This window comes from Rattus norvegicus, chromosome 18, assembly GCF_036323735.1.
Source record: "Rattus norvegicus strain BN/NHsdMcwi chromosome 18, GRCr8, whole genome shotgun sequence".
In the NCBI taxonomy this organism is placed as follows: Eukaryota; Metazoa; Chordata; class Mammalia; order Rodentia; family Muridae; genus Rattus; species Rattus norvegicus.
This window is the reverse complement of record NC_086036.1, coordinates 65,668,188-65,674,187: the sequence shown is the minus strand read 5'-3', so window position 1 is coordinate 65,674,187 and position 6,000 is coordinate 65,668,188.

Sequence of the window (6,000 nt, the reverse complement as noted above, 5' to 3'; positions counted from 1 at the left end):
AATGAGCCACAGAATTTAGCCTGTGAAATAGGCCCTAAGAAGAGTTCCCCCAAATGGTGACTCTACCCTTACAAGAGAGGTAAGATCTCACCACCTGCCCATTCAGATTCTGCCCTTTTCCTTACCAGTCCTTCCTTGGTTCTTTCACTGTCCATCGATGTGGATCTAGAACACCATGAAATCATATTCACAGCAAGGTACTAACTAACCTTGGTGGCATCCGTCTATTTGGGTAGACCAAAGGAAGAATAAGAAGACCATCATACTGTCTCAAAGGTAGCCAGAACATAAATGACAGCAAATCCAATGAGAAGACCAATGAGAAGGGCAAATGACAGAGACGTGTGGGATTTGGGGATCTCGCAGGCCAATCACTGCCCACTGCTTTTCTCTGTTCTAGTCAGTTATAGATTTAGCCAATCTAGCTGACATGATTTAGCAGAGCCAGAAATTTTTTTTTATCTCCAAGAAAATCAAGAAATCTAGCACTGCCTTGTAAATGCTGGAAGCAAGTTTTAAAGGTAAGTATGATACCCTGTGAGATCCAAGGGAAACTCTTCTGTAGGGCAGCTCCTGGCAGTTTGGGATCTCTTCTTTGAAGGTCAAAAACCATGAGTGTAAAACTTATGGACGAAAGTGGGTGGGAGTTGGGGTGGTAAATATGGGAGCCTGGTGGTTGTGTACATTAAGACAGACTGGATCTTCTCAATAAAGAGTTATAGGGAGAAGATCGTTTATTAGTTCTTGGTGGTGTGGGATGGGGATGGGGATGGGGATGGGGATGGGGATGGGGATGGGGATGGGGATGGGGATGGGGATGGGGTCTCTGCACCAGCATGGATTCAGAGGCTCCCCAGGTAACTGGGAAGTGCATGCAATGGTATCCAAGGTCCATGGTGGCTCATTAATGCAGCCCAGTGACAGTGAAGAGCTTGGCAGACCAAACATCTATAGAGAGCAAGAGAAAGACAACTAGGAGTTGGCTGACTCTGAGACAAGGACATGTAAAATATCCTAGCAACTGAGGAAAGAGGAGCCAGAGGAGACAAGGGAAAGGTGTCTTGGCCTCAGCTATGTAGGCAAGGGTTCAAGGAAAGATGTCAGTCCTACAAGGGCAGATTAGACAGGGTGTCCTACCAGAGTGACATAGCGGTCCTAACACTGGACAATACCTAGCAGAACTTCATAGTTCTTTTTTGGTTTTGTTTTATGTTTGTTTGTTTACGTCGAAGGCAACCAGGAGGCTCTGGCCACCGGAAATCATATGTGCTTATTAGGGTCAGTTCCCCATTATGAACCTGCCCAGCAGAGGAGGCTCAAACAGCATGTTAACTTTTCCTTGGTTAAGACCCAGGTCAGATGGAGGTGGCATTTGTATGCACAGCTGTGTGGAACTCAGGTGATGAATCCTAGAACCTGAGAAGCCATCTCAGATGGTGGGTGCCTCTTTAGGCTTGTGTTTGAAATACTGAGAAAAATCCACTGGAACATTGACATCGTGCACCTTACCAGCTGTACTCTGATGCTAACTGAGGGCGAGCTCGGCTGTATAGCACACTAAATCAATGAGTGAATCATTTACCTTCTTAATTTGCATAGATGACTCAGCGGGTCTCAACCTTCCTAACGCTGCAAACCTAATACAGTGCCTCATGTTGCAGTGACCCCCCAACCACAAAATTGTGTCTTTGCCACTTTGTAACTGTGATTTTGCTACTGTTGTGAATCACGATGTAAATATCCCATATGCAAGAGATCTGATTGGTGACCCCACAAAGGGCTGAGAACCCATGCTCTGGATGGGCTCTCCCAGAAGCACACTATGGAGGTATACACTTATCTTCCTGGGACAACTGTTACACTTTCTTAGTGTGAGAGGAAACAGGCAAGGTTGTTTTGCTCTCCAAAAGGACCCACCTTACTAGCTTTTGAAGAATGCACCGTGCTATCTGAGTTAGCAGTCACCTTCTGTTCTCATTCCTCAAACACCAGCTCCCCTTGCACTCCTGTGCAGTATTCTACCGTGGTCAGACTAGAACTCAGACTGCAAAGAATCCTAGTTTCACTGCTGACTTCCTGCACCACAAGTGCCGGGGCCTGGGGAGCCACTCTCGATGAACTTCGGTTTTCTTTGTGATCAAATGTATTTATCAGCCTCTGCTCTGCTTCCCAACGTCCCAGGGCTGGGGAGAGACTCTCAGACTCTCCAACTGGGCTAAAGAACAATTTCGCCGCCAGCGATTATCAATGTGGAGGAGCAACCTCTCCTGGAAGGAACATATACAAAGTTAGGGACAGTTGGGGAAAAAAAAGGATTGAAGGTACATTTTTATTTGGAAATGTTTGTCATACCTTCCAGTGTTGACTCTCTCCTGGCAGCAACCCTTACCCTGTAGAAGCTGAAATATGTGAAAAATGAAATAGTTAGATTTTTCCCAAAAAGCTCAGGGTTCTTAAAGTTTACACATTGGCACATATAAATGTATATATATATATGTATGTATATGTATATATATTCCAACACATGTATGTATATATACACATATATACATATACATACATATACCTATATACATATACATATATACATATATACATATACATACATATATATACATACATATACATATACATATATACATATATATGACCTTAATTTCTTTTCTTGTTCCCCATTTTACTTTCATATGTGCCTGTTCTAACAAAGGCAGAGGCCATAAACAGGAGGTAAAGATACATACTATTGCTTTGATTCTGGGATTTTCATTTGTTTGGCTGTACAGGTTAGTGGTGGCTTAAAGGAACATCTACATTTAAACTTTGGAACCTGATCCTCTCCTCCAGTGTGCCAGTCTTTCCTGAGACTTCAGAAGAAACCATTAGAAATGCACTCTCTGGGCAGGTAAGCGAAGCGAAGAACGATCATACAAAAAGTTGTTTTGTTTGGGTTTCGAGACGGAGAATGTTACAAATTCTATCCTCGGTGGTAGAAACAGTTTCCTTGGCTTGACTACAGCTGTGATAAACAGAGCACCCCTTTCTATTTTACATGGAGATGTTTATGCATGGGCAGAGAAGTGCTGAAGCATTCATCGTTAACTCGAACACCTCCAGCTTTCATAGAAATCCAAGGGAAAACAAGCCATGCAAAAGGTTCAAGTTCTGAGTCACACTTCAGCATCTCAAACCTGTGCAGTGGTGAAAATACTATTTCTCTGTGAACCAAGTGTTTTTACTAGGTAAAAAAAAAAACTGCTTTTCTTTAAGTATTTATTCATTTGTTTCTGCACTTATGGAAGGATGGACAGGAAGCACACTTTTGAAATGCTAAATTTGAAGCGTTTCTACTATTTATAGTTTGTACGGCTGGGCACAGGGTGCCTTTTGCTATTGACTGGAGATAACCTGGGTGTAGCTTTGTAAAGAAGGGTGCTTCTATGGAGTATTGTAGCCACAAACCGAGAACCATCTATTTCCCTCCAATGTTCTTTTCTTGTCTCCCAACTCATCCCTGGAGCGTCCGCACCATTTTGATTCTCCATTCTATTTCTCAAGTTTTGGATTAAGAAAAATAAAGTGGAAGGCAGTCCATTGCAAACTGACTTTAAAAGCCAAACAGACACTGGCAGCAACACATAAAAATGGTTTCTCCATGGATCTCAGAATCACACACATGGACTGATTCCTTGACCATTAACCAAGTTCAATAATTAGAAATCCTTTTGATCTGGATTATTTTTAAGTCTATGGGTTAGACAGTTACATAAATATTTCATTTTTTTTGTGTGTGACTGATTAACTGACTGATCCATTCCGGCGATTGACCCTAGCACTCATGTATACTAAGCAAGTGTTCTACCAAGAAAATTAGGTTCCCAGCCCACCAATATTTTATTTGTTATTACCAACAAAGTATCCTTGACATTACCAGGGTCTCACTGTACTATTTTTAGGGTACATGCCAATGATACTTGTCATAGGTCATTAATAATAGATGTCTTTGCTGCTTGCTAACAAATTGTTTTAGAATATACAGCATGGGTCATCCACCCTTACAAGTACTTCTGGGCATAGATAGCACAGGTAAAGAATGGTATCTTGGGGGAGTCCCTTATATATGCCTCCCATGTGGAATAGTCCTCTTGTACTTCCTTGCTCCAGCTGACTGGACCAGAGATGGGGTGCTTCATAAAAGTCAAGCACAAATAAGGATCTCATGAGGAATTCTGAAGTCAAAACTTCCCAATAGGGATGACAATTACAAAAACTATTAGAGGGCTGGAGAGATGACTCAGTGGTTAAGAGCACTGACTGCTCTTCCAGAGGTTCCAAGTTCAATTCCCCATAACCTCATGGTGGCTCACAGAGGCCATTAGATGTATGGGTGCAGAGGAATAGACTAGTCACTATTGGGTATTAGCATGCACCTTATACTTGGGTTTAGGTAACTTCAAGTTTGTCCTAATTCCAAGATGATTCTTCAGTGAAAGAGAAAAGAACAAAGTCATGAAGTAACTATGTTTGATAATGCTGACACAAGTAGTCACAGAACAGGAAGCCTTGACTTTGCAATATACTGCCTTTAGCTTTTGACTTCCATAGCTCAACAAAGAGCACAGCATCCGAAGTATTTGAAAATATGAACTGTATGAACCAGGGGCCTTCAAAATAGCTTAGTGGGTAAAGGCATCAGCCACCAAGTCTGATGACCTGATTTTCAAGCCTGAATTTGATTCCTAGAGCCCACATGGGCGGCCTACAACTGATCTCTTCCACACACACACACATGCACACTGAATGAAATGTGATTTAAAAAAATTTAATGAAATTGTGGCCCAGATACTCTTTAATCTTCAAATTTCTATTTTACAAGTGTTATCTGTGTGGTGTTCCTTTCATCAAAGATACCTTTTCTGGAGCCAGAGGGTAGCTCAGAGGTTAAGAGCACTTGCGCTGCTCTTCCAGAGAACCTGAGTTCAGTTCCCAGCACCTGCGTTGTATGGCCCCAAACTGCCTGCATCTTCATCTCCATCTCCAGGGAGCTGGATGCTCTCTTCTGTCTTTCACGGGTACCTGTGTATCTTTCCAGGAGAAGAAGACTGCGTCAGAATTACCTCCAAAAGTCTTCAGTATGTACAGTGACATTGTCAGAGTAATTAGGGGACCTGTGACAATATTTTACCATAGTGCTCTGGATAGCTTATCTGTGAGACTCGAGGAAGCTAAATTCCATAGATCACACGATTAAAAAATGGCAAACAGCTCAGGATCCAAGGTCAGCTGTGGGTCAACAGCTGAACACAGAAAACCTTGGTTTTCACTGGGATATGCGAGTTGGAAATGTTCATGATGGCAGCTCAAGTTTCCTTTGTAAGTGGATGGAGAATACCATTCACAATTTGGCAGATGTTTTAAAAATCATGATTCTTTTTAAACTGCCATGCCAAGCAAGGCCATTTGTAAATCAATTTGTAATTAAAACTAGAAGCACATGGAAAGTTGTCCATCCCAAGATTCCAGATTGTCTCCACATTGGAACGACTTGGACCTCGATGTTTTTGCATGGTCTGTTGACCATTTTGGCTTAAAGAAGCACCTCCCTCAAATTTAGTTGTTTTGTCCAAAAAATGTATGCCTACTAAAATAAATCTTAATAGACTGGAGAAGAAAACTTTCCTATAAGTGGTGAAGACTTACATTGTTCTAACATTGTATCCCTTAATGGCTTTGCCCTACAATTTCTCCATGTGGTGCTATAGAGAGATGCTCTCAACGCCAAACTTGAGGAGATGACAATAAAACCACTTTAGTGCTGCTTGCGTCAACACCTGACAGCCTTTAATCAGCGATATAATTTCTTAGCACATCTTTGCCAAACTCTAGTCCAAGTGCCATGTCCTTTACCTGTGACACTGGACAGCTCCCAGCTGGGCTCTGAGTTCATCAAAGAAGCATTAAGAGATACCATTTGTCTCACATTCCTCCCTTCATCCATTTCTA